Source organism: Bubalus bubalis, chromosome 7, assembly GCF_019923935.1.
Source record: "Bubalus bubalis isolate 160015118507 breed Murrah chromosome 7, NDDB_SH_1, whole genome shotgun sequence".
NCBI lineage: Eukaryota > Metazoa > Chordata > Mammalia > Artiodactyla > Bovidae > Bubalus > Bubalus bubalis.
This window is the reverse complement of record NC_059163.1, coordinates 41111602-41124958: the sequence shown is the minus strand read 5'-3', so window position 1 is coordinate 41124958 and position 13357 is coordinate 41111602.

The following is a 13357-nucleotide window of genomic DNA, read 5'->3' as shown; positions in this document are numbered from 1 at the left end:
CAAAGAAATCCCAGGGCTGATCTCCTTTAGAATGGACTAGTCGGATCTCCTTGCAGTCCAAGGGACTCTCAAGTTGACTAAGTGGTCATGCTTAGATCTAAATCCATCTAGACATCAAAATTACATTACCTTTGCAGTACATGCTAAGAGATTTCAGTTTTATTTTCCTAAAAATAGGAGACTATCTCAGATAAATTTGATGTGGACTGGGAATGGTATTTGGTCATTTTATAACTAGACGTGGCATTTGAGTAATGAATTTTATCACAAATTGGTGGGCAGTCAGAAAGCATTAGTAATGATGCTTATGAATATAATATATAATAACTTTGTTATAGATAATATATATTTTATATTTGTATATATAGTGTCATTTTATTCCTTCTCACATTCTTTAGCTATAAGTACCATTTAGCAAATTCTTTAGGATCCAACAGACTTTAAATGGATGTACGAGGATTTATGACCTGTGGTGTCTGACTTTGAAGCCATTCTGCTAACTATTTAAGGGAGGTCTTTCTTGGTCCAGGTGAGATATGATGAGGCTAAGAACTAAAGTAACAGAAATGTGTATGCAAAGGAAAGAATCTATTACATAGATAAATTGGTGACAGCATTGCCTAATTTTGAAGAATAAATAGATATAGAAATAAAAGATAAATATCAAAGATGAACTTAATGTTTTTAACCATTGTAATTATAACATCATTGGCAGAGATCATAAGAAAAGAAGGATTAAGAGGATGGAGGTGAGGTGAATAATGATTTAAAATATGTTTCTCAGAACATTCATTTCCGATGAAGTAGACTGTAAATCACATTTTGCTGTTGGTGTTCAGTCACTAAGTTGTGTCCTACTCTGAGACCCCAAGAACTGCAGCACCAGCTTCTCTGTTCTTCACTATCTCCCTTAGTTTCTTCAGACTCATGTTTGTTGAGTCAGTGATGCCATCCAACCATCTCATCCTCTGCCACCGCTTTCTCTTGTCCTCTATCTTTCCCAGCATCAGGGTCTTTTCCAATGAGTGAGCTCTTGTATCAGGTGACCAAAATATTGGAGCTTAACCTTCAGTATCAGTCCTTCCAATGAATATTCAGGACTGGTTTCCTTTAGGAGGCAGGTAATGTGGTCTGGTATTCCCATCTCATTAAGAATATTCCAGTTTGTTGTGATCCACACAGTAAAGGCTTTAACATAGCCAATGAAGCAGAAGTAGATGTTTTGTAAATTACATTAGGGAAGTTGGAGAGAAAAGGTAAAGTTGAAGAAATGGAAAAGAGTAGCTTAGAATATATAAATAGGTTATATATAGATGAAAGAGATATAAAGTATAAAATTGCTATTGCTCAGATAAATTACTTGTGCTTATGTGAAGAGGAAACCATAAATCTTTTCTCTGAAAAACTGTTTATAAATGTACTACCTTACAAGTAGTACTGTGGAAAATTCTTAAAGAGATGGGAATGTCAGACCACCTTAACTGCTTCCTGAGAAAACTGTATGCAGGTCAAGAAGCAACAGTTAGAACCAGAAATGGAACAATGGATTGGCTCAAAATTGGGAAAAGAGTATATTTCAAGACTGTATATTGTCACCCTGATTATTTAAAATATATGTAGAGTACATCATGTGGAATGCTGGGCTGGATGAAGCACAAGCTGGAATCAAGATCACTGGGAGAAATGTCAATAACCTCAGATATGCAGATGACACCACCCTTCTGGGCAGAAAGTGAAGAGGAACTAAAGAGACTCTTGATGAAGGTGAAAGAGGAGACTGAAAAAGCTGGCTTAAAAATCCAACATTTAAAAAAAAAAAAAAAAAAACACTAAGATCATGAAATGTAGTCCCATCACTTCATGGCAAATAGATGGGGAAACAGTGGAAACAGTGACAGACTTAATTTTGGGGGGCTCCAAAATCACTGCAGATGGTGACTCTAGCCAGGAAATTAAAGGACACTTGCTCCTTGGAAGAAAAGCTATGACAAGCCTAGGCAGCACATAAAAAAGCAGAGACATCACTTTGCTAACAAAGGTCCATATCTTCAAAGCTATGGCTTTTCCAGTAGCCATGTATGGGTATGAGTTGGACCATAAAGAATGCTGAGAGCCGAAAAATTGATGCTTTTGAACTGCAGTGTTGGAGAAGACTCTTGAGACTCCCTTGGACTGCAAGGAGACCAAATAAGTCAATCCTAAAGGAAATCAGTCCCGAATATTCACTGGAAGGACTTAAACACCTGATGCAAAGAGCCAACTCATTAGAAAATACCTTGTTGCTGGGAAAGATTGAAGGCAGGAGGAGAAGAGGATGACAGAGGATGAGATGGTTGGATGACATCACCCATTCAACAGCCATGAGCTTGAGCAAACTCGGGGAGATGGCAAAGGACATGCAAGCATTGTGTGGTGCTGTCCATGGGGTCACAAAGAGTCGGACACAGCTGAGTGACTGAACAACAACAAAAAGCTTACAAGCAGCATGGATAGAGTAAAAGATCAGTATGCTTTTTGTAGTTGATATGATACTTATTTGGGAAAAATATCTATATCCAACATTTTTTTCAAGAAATATCTTGTAGACAAAGCTTTACATTTTTGTCTCCTCCAACGAGCAGTGATTTCTAGCCTTACTTCCTACACAACAGAGCTATAATGATGAGGCTTAAATGTTTGAGATTTACAAAGTTGATTCATTGCTCAGCTAGAGTGGTAGGTCATATCCCCTCAGCCATAGGCAGAAAGATTGCACACCAAATGCTGATTCCATACAAACTGGTGTCAATGTGCCTTTCTTAGTCAAATACAACATACATTCTGGCTCTTGAATGTGCTTGCCCAGGTCCATCTGCCATGATGGCAGTATGCCCATTCATAAAATGCTCCGCCAGGTTTAGCTGGACAAAGGTATAGCAAAAGAGAGGTCAGAAAGGATATTTACTTCACCTGCAAGTGAACATGCTAAGATAAGAAAATATGCCTAAGCATGAAAGACATCAATCTGAACTGTGAACATTGGAAACATTTCATACCAATTGATTAGCATCATCAATAACCTGAAAAGATTTGAAGATTCAGTTTGTTCCCCAACATGTTAACCATAGGTCTCTTTCATTAAAACTGCAGTAACTAACTGCTGACTCTTGAGCAAACTGCCTAGATTTTAAGAGTGGTAAGTCATTGTAAAGGTAAATTTATATAATAAATGTTAATATATAAAATTAGTAATGTTGTAGAAGGATAACAGAACATTCAGTAATCACATACTTGTTGATAATGGCTAGGTTATCATGTTCAAAGTGATCATTTTATATTCTATATTACTTGGCTTGCTATTTATAATTACATTAGTTCCTCAACTTATTTTTCTGTCACATGAGAATTCCACCACCATAATATGTCATACAGTTTTCAATGAAAGTATGACATTCACCTTTGTTTTTCCAGAGTTATGTTTTTCCAGAATTATGTTTTTCCAGAGAATCTAGTCATCTGAGAGATCATCACCATGCCTTTTAAGGAAAAAAAAAAGTTTGTTTATGGTATTTGGATACAACAATTACATAAGTAGTTAGTTATCAGAAATAAATAATTATTGATGGTTTTGCTAGGTCATCGAATTGCATTCCTTTCATTGATTTATCTGGAGAAGGAAATGGCAACCCACTCCAGTATTCTTGCCTGGAGAATCCCGTGGACAGAGGAGCCTGGTGGGCTGCTGTCCATGGGGTCGCACAGAGTCAGACATGACTGAAGCGACTAGCAGCAGCAGCAGCAGCATTGATTTATCATCCATCAATATCAAACAGATAATGGCTTTTACATATTTAACCACTCTTTTATTTAACTCTCTATTATATTACTAATGAATGCAAAATTCACCATAAGTTCTTAGGGCGCCAAACATAGTTTTCACCTGGGGAACTACAGATATGTACCACCACATGCTTGCTAGTTGTCTTCCTTTCATAAACTCTTTTGATCTAGCTGGTTTCTGTTTTTTGTTTTTTTTTTTTTTTAAATCTTATTCCTTTATCTCACTGATTTTTTTCTTAGCACTAATTATTATTTTAACATATATTTATTTGTCTATTTACTTGTTATTTATGTCTCTCCTGATAGGTTTTTACTTCTTACACTTAGAATTACCTGTTTTAATTCACCAGTTTATGTGCAGTGTCTAACCCAGTATCTTATGCTCAATAATTATGTTGAATGGATATATATATATATATATATATGGATGAAGATTATCCTATATTAATAAACATTAATGAGAAGAAAGGGACCCTTCTTTCAATGTTTGAGATTGCTGCATTACTTTAGGATTCTTAGTTGTAGATGACAGAGTCCATCCCAACAGGTTTAAGGAGAAGAACCTTTATTACAACCTAGCATTAACTCACAAAACTGGTGAAAGTTCAGGGAACTAAACTTGATGGTAAACAGTCAAAATGACCCAATGAAAAGATGTATCCAACATTACTACCCAAAATGTAGCTGATTTTACCACCTGCTGTTCAACAGTACATATATTCAAACATCAGAATCCTCTTAACAGATGTTGTAGAAATCAAAGGACTCCCAGACTATGCTCATGAAAGAAACAGCTAGCCTTTTCCCCCAGTGTTTATTTTTGCCTTCCAAGTCTGGTATATGTATACATATGTGTGTGTGTCTATTTGGCGGAAGAACGTGTCATTGGAATCTTGAATCTAAGAAATGTAGCTTTGATGTTTTAGTCTCTGTTTTTGGTTGTGCCACTTGATTTGTAGGAATTTAGTTCTCCAACCAAAGGACAGAATCCTAACTACTGCACCACCAGGGAATTCCCTAGCCTCTGGTTTAAAGGAAAGTGGGCTACAGGAGACATAACTGGGGTCGAATGAGCCAATCTACAATATTGTCCCAATCTCTGTGGCTGAAGAGAGTGTAATGCAATCAAAAGTGGGAAAAAAACAATATAGCTGAAACACAATGAAGGTGAGTGTGCACTCTATACATATCTTCTCTCTTGATTCTCACCACAATTTGCTAACTCAGGCAATCAATTCTTTAAACCCAATTATTTGGCTCCAGAACTAAGTACCTAAAATTTACCTGTATTTATTTCACTGTTATTACCAAATGGTGAATGCAGCCATGAAATTAAAAGACGCTTACTTCTTGGAAGGAAAGTTATGACCAACCTAGATAGCATATTCAAAAGCAGAGACATTACTTTGCCAACAAAGGTTCGTCTAGTCAAGGCTATGGTTTTTCCTGTGGTCATGTATGGATGTGAGAGTTGGACTGTGAAGAAGGCTGAGCACTGAAGAATTGATGCTTTTGAACTGTGGTGTTGGAGAAGACTCTTGAGAGTCCCTTGGACTGCAAGGAGATCCAACCAGTCCATTCTGAAGGAGATCAGCCCTGGGATTTCTTTGGAAGGAATGATGCTGAAGCTGAAATTCCAGTACTTTGGCCACCTCATGTGAAGAGTTGACACATTGGAAAAGACTCTGATGCTGGGAGGGATTGGGGGCAGGAGGAGAAGGGGGCGACAGAGGATGAGATGGCTGGATGGCATCACTGACTCGATGGACGTGAGTCTCAGTCAACTCCGGGCGTTGGTGATGGACAGGGAGGCCTGGTGTGCTGCGATTCATGGGGTCGCAAACAGTCGGACACAACTGAGCGACTGATCTGATCTGATCTGATCTGACCAAATATTGAACAGCACAAACATGCAACGATTACTTCCTGAGGGACTAACACTTTCACTTTTCCATATTATATATGAAATATCAGTGGATGTCTCAAGATTTTAATAACTTTCAAAAATTCCCATAATGTAAGAACTCATTTTCCAGTAACTTAGTTATCTTTTATTTTAGGACTTAAATTTTTAAATTCCCATTATTGCCCATTTGAAAAGCCTAGAGTAGCCCCACATGATTCCAGAAAATGAGCTGTCAATGTTAGTCCATCTTGTGGGAAACAGTCCAAAATATCCTGTTGGTCTACTTAAACTCAGTCATGCATAATTTACTGGATAATCACTAGTGTCCTAATCAATATCTCTATCTATCTACTCACTAATCCATTTCAAAAACTGTGTGACTTAACATGCACTGGACTCAGGACTAGCCTTTGGCAAATTTGAAATCTGTCTGTGATGTCTTCCCTTTTCCTTACCAGCTATCCTTTCCAAAACAGATTGTTCTTATAAAATTTAAAGCAAAAAGAAAAGGACTTTACTTTTTTTTTTTCACGTATTTTCTCTCTTTGTAAGGAAATTGAAGCTTTAAATAGTAAATGACTGACCTAAGACCATTAAATAAAACAGTGACAAAGTCAAAGCTAACAACATTCTTCTAAGTTATGCTGAGTCCACATTCCATGAAATTTCCCATGTTTCTTTCTACAATATTTTTCGGACTGTCTGTGAAAGCTAGTCAATACTATCACGCAGGTCACTAATTTAAAAAAAGAAAAAAGATGAAAATCTCTGCCAGTATGTGATGGAATAAGTACATGGTAAAATAACTAAGGTTCTATACATCCCTTTTAATTTCAGCCAAAGAAATACACGTTTGCCTTAACACAGACTTGAATGCATAAAAAAATCATTGGATTTTTAGTCTAGCCATGGTACTAACTAGATGTTATCTTGGGCAAGTAATTTCATCTCTCTGGCCCTTAAAAATAAATAAAACATTGAAATTCATGGCCTCTAAATTCCCTTCCAGCTTAAGAAATTCATGAAGCAGCAGCAGTGCTACTATGACGACTCAGGCCAACATTGGCAAATTTACATTTTCTGTGTGACAACCATCTGTCCCAGTTTGACCCGGACAATCTTAGATTACGCCTGTGATCCCCAAGTAATTAAACACTTGCATCCTCAAAATTAGTCAATTTTGAAAGAAAAACTGTAAAAAATAATCTTATAAATATAGGAGAGGTCAATGCTGGGTCAGGCTGACATATTTATGTATCATATTGAGCACAGATAATGATAATAACAATTTCTACACTTACAAGAGCAAACATGATATCTTTAAACACTTTTTTTCTACATTATGGCATTCCAGGAATGCAGTGTTATTGCTAAGAGTATGATCTCTTGAGTCAGACTGCTGGATTCTAACTTAGGTTTGCCATTCACTTGCTATGGGGTTAACAAAAAAATCTTAGTTCCTCATCAAGAGAGAGAATCTTGTTATAAGGTTTCAGTTGAGTTCAGTTCAGCTTCTCAGTCATGTCCGACTCTTTGCGACCCCATGTACTGCAGCATGCCAGGCCTCCCTGTCCATCGCCAGCTCCCAGTGTTTACTCAAACTCGTCTCCATTGAGTCAGTAATGCCATCCCACCATCTCATCCTCTGTCGACCCCTTCTCCTCCCACCTTCAATCTTTCCCTGCAACAGGGTCTTTTCCAATAAGTCAGTTCTTCTCATCAGGTGGCCAAAGTATTAGAGTTTCAGCTTCAACATCAGTCCTTCCAATGAACACTCAGGACTAATCTCTTTAGGATGGACTGGTTGGATCTCCTTGCAGTCTGAGGGACTCTCAAGAGTCTTCTCCAACACTACAGTTCAAAAGCATCAATTCTTCAGCACTCAGCTTTCTTTATAGTCCAATTTTCACATCCATACATGACTACTGGAAAAACTATAGTTTTGACTAGACGGACCCTTGTTGGCAAAGTATTGTCTCTGCTTTTTAATATGCCATCTAGGTTGGTCATAACTTTTCTTCCAAGGAGTAAGTGTCCATTTAATTTCATGACTGTAGTCACCATCTGAAGTGATTTTGGAGATCCCAAATATAAAGTCTGTCACTGTTACCACTGTTTCTCCATCTATTTGCCATGAAGTAATGGGACCAGATGCCATGATCTTAGTTTTCAGAATGTTGAGCTTTAAGCCAACTTTTTCACTCTCCTCTTTGAATTTTCAAGAGGCTCTTTAGGTCTTCTTCACTTTCTTCCATAAGGGTGGTGTCATCTGCATATCTGAGGTTACTGATATTTCTCCTAGCAATCTTGATTCCAGCTTGTGCTTCATCTGGCCCAACCTTTCTCATTATATACTCTGCATAGAAGTTAAATAAGCAGGGTGATGGTATACAGCCTTGATGTACTCCTTTTCCTATTTGGAACCAGTCTGTCTTTCCTTGTCCAATTCTAACTGTTGCTTCCTGATCTGCATACAGATTTCTCAAAAGGCAGGTCAGGTGGTCTGATATTCCCATCTCTTGAAGAATTTTCCAGAGTTTGTTGTTGTCCACACTGCAAAGGCTTTGGCATAGTCAGTAAAGCAGAAGTAGATTTTTCTCTGAAACTCTCTTGCTTTTTCCATGATCCAGCAGATGTTGACAATTTGATCTCTGATTCCTCTGCCTTTTCTAAATCCAGCTTGAACATCTGGAAGTTCACAGTTCACGTACTGTTGAAGCCTGGCTTGGAGAATTTTGAATATAAGGTTTAAATGAATAGATTCAGAGCAAGTGCTTAAAATTGTTGCTATTCAGTTGCTAAGCCGTATGTGACTCTTTGTGACCCCATGGACTGTAGCACTTCAGGCTTCCCTGTTCACCATTGCTCAAACTATGTCCATTGAGTTCATGATCCCATCCAACCATCTCATCCTCTGTTACCCTCTTTTCCTCCTGCTTAATATAATACTTGGTAAATAAGATTTCAGAATGTACATTAAGTACTTTCCTAAAGAAGTATTGATATATGGGCTAGATCACATGAGATCTATTTTTAACAGATTCTTACTGACGTTTCTGAGATTTAAAATCTTGCCAAAAATGTATTGCATGTTCTTTAATTCAGTTCTCTAACGTGTTCAGCTCTTTCTCATCATGGGGCTTAAAGATCAGGTTTTACCCCCATTGTCTCAATCACTCTTCATTCCAGTTCCCAAATAGCTGGCTTCACTACCTTTCAGAGTCTCAGTCTATATGCCCCTTTTTCAGAGAAGCACTTTTGGATCAACCAACTAAGCTACAAACTCCAAGTGCCATTACTTTCCCTCATGTCATTCTTCTTCATAGCATGGTTCTCAATGTTTACTTATATTTATTTTACTGGTTGGCAGCTTATGTCTATTTTCTCTGCTAGAATAGAAACTGAGTAAGATCAAAATGCATGTCAGTCTTTTTCATTACTGTGTATCAAGGATTGAATGCAGTACCTGGCACATAGCAAGCATTTTAATAATTTTGAAGGAGTTCAATGAATGGAAAACATGTAAGTATCTAATTCAAGATTTAAATCTGTATCCACTCCAGATCTCTCTACACTATGAAACATGCTTTATTTGTTAGTCATTGTACTGCAACTCCTTGTTAGTTGAGTCATTCAAGAAATCTTATGTGACCATTGAAAACCATTAAAAATACAATTTTTGAAATTGCATTGATTTGAAATTGAATTTCTAGATATTCCTCCAGATTGTCATTTTTTCAAACATGGGATAAAAATAGTTGTATTAGTTATTAGCCACATGAAGATATTATTTTTGTGAGTCAATATCAGTTAAATAATTCCTAACCCCAAAATATTATTCATTCATTTATAAGTGTGTGTCTTCTTGGGCTATAGTTTCCTACTATGCAGAGCCAACCTGTTAATAGAAATAAAGGAGGCAAAAATTGACTAATATAAAAGAACAAAAGGAAGTTCTGCAAAGTTGGGTATTTATCCTAAGTGCCAAGGAATAAGTTAAATAAACTAATTTTTAATAAATCATATTTGAGGATTTTTTTAATTTTATTTTATTTTTTAAACTTTACATAATTGTATTAGTTTTGCCAAATATAATCCTATGATGAATTATAATTTATCTTTGTTATTCAGTTTAGGCTAGTCTACAAACACAAAGTCAGTATTAATATTGTGTTCATATAATTCAAGAATCATTAAAGGAAGGAATAAAATGAACTAAGGCAATTATATTGGAGAAAAACAATATTTAATGGCTGAAAATAAGTAATATGTGAGATGGTCACGTTTCTATTTTTGGCCAAAGTTACTTTTTTTCTTTTATTCTTTAGTAGGCAGTCTATAACCTAGTTTCATAGTCTCTCAGGGACTGAGGTTCTTTAAATAAAGATTAAATTACATACCACAGCTGATTTCAGTATTACAAAAAATAATTATTTCTAGATTTTCTCTAAGTCTTCTTATCATATTCAGTTTAGATCTTAGCATCTTGAAAGCTGTACATTTTATATTTAAGCAGGTAATTGAATAAAATTGTAACCAATAACTAATTAAATCTTTGAAATCACCTCTCTCCTTCCTGTTCTCGTATGAATCATACACTAGAAGAAACATCATCTGCAGAATTGGGAAGATTAGCAGAGGAGAGACTGTTTAGTCAGTTTTCACATTAACAGTCAGACCAGTTGAAATCACTTCCCAGACTTGATTTGGCCTGAAGCCAGATGGTTGATACTGTTAATAGAGAAAACATCTGTTTACACTAATGTGTTAGTTTACTGTGCTTGGAGGCCATCAATATGAGCTGCTATGTGCACAGGTATTATGAAAGGAATGAATAATCTTTTTTCATTTGAAAGTCAACAGTAGATAGAGGACTCTTATTTCATAGTCCCCATATCAAGTCGTGCTCAGACCCTGAAGATAAAGAATTATAGAAGAGCCAGGGACCACACAGTACTCTCATTAACTCTAAATACCTATTTTTCTTCCTTTAGTTCTGAGTGAAATCAGAAGACTATATTCTTGAGCAATTGGCTAAAATGATGCAATCAAAAAGAAAATTGCATGTAGCTAATTAGCAAATTCGACAATATCACCTATGATTGAATTCTGTAACTTGCTCTGAAACTGCCTCAGAACATCAGTCTGGAATTGTTTTGCATCTCAAAGAGAAATACCTGTTTTACACGTTTTACAGAGGCCATATCAAAATTACTAATGGCACTAAGAAGCCATCACTGCAAATAGATGAAGCCTTGCAAACTGTATAAATGTGTGAGAAAGATACAGAGGTGGGGTATCACCTTAGAAACTTGGAAATGACAGATTCAGAAAAGTTCTTATGAAAGTCATAATGTGACCAAGCTCCTGTACTATCTTGGGTAATTATGCAAACCTTCATAAATAATTATTGGTTATTGAAGTACAAGGAAAACAAGTTTTAGTTTATATAGAGAAGGTCATTACTTAAATGTAGACCTTCTCACTGCTTTGTGGGATAAGCTAATGAAAAATGTACTTGCTCACCGCAGCAAGAATCAGGGCATGAACTAAAGCCATAAAAGTTTTATAGAGCTTCTCCACAGATACCACATTGCTTTCTATGCCTCACTCTTTGCAGTGCAGTTGGTAGGAAAAAGCTAAGTGCAGTAGCTTCATTTCAAAAGGATTGCTCAAACTTCAATTGTTTTGCTTTGGAGCCAAAGCAGAGTCTTTTTGATCATTTCACTGGCTGCAGGTTTGGTGGGAGGTAAAGCCGTGTTTCATACAGTGTTACAAGTATGAAGTATAAATCAGGTTTTACAAATATGCCCATTTGGTGTACTCAATTGACTGTAAAATAATTATTCTCTACTGTGTAATTGCTGTGCTGTGGAAGAAAGCAGGACTTCTAAACATTTAATGGAAAATAATTATGTGATCTGAATTAGGACTGTATTTTCTTCCACCAAGTTCTGTAGTGCAACAAAAGGATTTTGTAATGATTTCATGTTAAATCTACAGTGTGCAAGCCTGCCTAGGTATTAGTTATTGCTGTCTGTGCTTGTGTGTGTTTTCATAATTTTTTCTGATTGTCTACTTGTCCTTCTGCACCACCATTGGAGAACTAGGGCGTAAACGCAACACATTTCAGTGAAAGAATCAGGAATTTCTTTTTCTCTAGCAACATTTTACTAAAGGCTGAGATTCAAAGTTTGGTGGTGGCGGGGGTTGGGGGGGCAGTATTCATTAACTAAAATTTTTTTATCTTTTTTTTCTGTTCAAGCTTTTGATGAAAACTTGGTAGTTTATGTTTCAAAGACTACTCCTTATCTAGGAAGCTTTGTACATATTTATAATGTAAACATTTCAGATACATCTGAAGGTATGTTCAGTCATATATTAGGATCCATTTCCCGATCATGGTATAATCAAACAGAAATGTTCAAGTTCTGTGCCCATTTTTCCCCCAGATATTTCTGTTAACCTAAGAAGAAAAAAAATTACATTAGAAAATGAGTTTAGAGCTTTCATTTGTAATATATTCAGTTCTGTACTCTACTCAGTTTATAAAATCAGTAAGTGCTCATTGTGTGAAACTCATGACAGATTTAATACAATCCTATTGTTGACATTTCCATTTATCAAGTGTACATTTTAATATGAAAATACTTTCCCACATCTAATCACCAGGGTTCTGACCATTTCCCAGTCAGTATGTGGCCATGTTTCTTGGTACCCTGAGTAATGGATTGAATGTGAACCACTGTGTAGTAAGTCTTAGATTATAAATGCTATTATATGGCTGTATTAAAGTTTCTTTAGAAGTATTATATCATTCCCTAGACTTCATATCTAAACATAAAAATGTTAGCTTTTAATATTTTTCTTATGAATCTAGAAAATTAGGAAAATATTAACTGTGAGCTCTTGAGTCCATCTTTGTTAATTTCCCTTTTAAAATGTAGGATTTGCTCCAGCTTGAGTTTATGAACATTATCCTGTGGTCTCTATTACAATAGTCACAACCGGTCTAATATATGAATCTCAGGGCTTTGACTTTTAATTGCTCCTTATATGAAAAGCCTATTTCATCATCTTTTCCTTATTCATCTTAAATTTTTCAGTAGCTGAAGAACTTCGGAATGTCTAGGGTAAAGCCATTATTCTCAAGTCTAGGTTTTTTCAAAGACCATCACAATCTATAGATGGTACTTTGAAGTTTATCTTTTTTTTTTTTAACTTTTCCTGTGAATCCCCAGGGGGCAAGCATTTAATATTTCTTTAATCTGGAGCCAAAATGACTTCCGCTCCAGTGCTGGCCTCAATTATGGTGCTAGAAAATTATCCTTTCTTAATTAAAGGAATCACAGTGCTGTCTGGGAGCACTGAGCATTCCATTTCAAGGGGTGGGGTGATTAAATTTACATCTTCAGATAAATATAAAATATTCTGTTTTTACCTGTATTCTGGCCAGATTTTTGGAATAGGGTTATTTCCACCTGCTTCATATGTAAGTAGCATATGTACATATCTAGAAACTTTCTAATTATTAAGTCAAAGACTACAGATTCAAAAAAGAATAAAGTCAATAAAGCAGTTATAATGACAGTACTTAATTTATTTAAAATCATTGAATTGAAAGTGATGTTT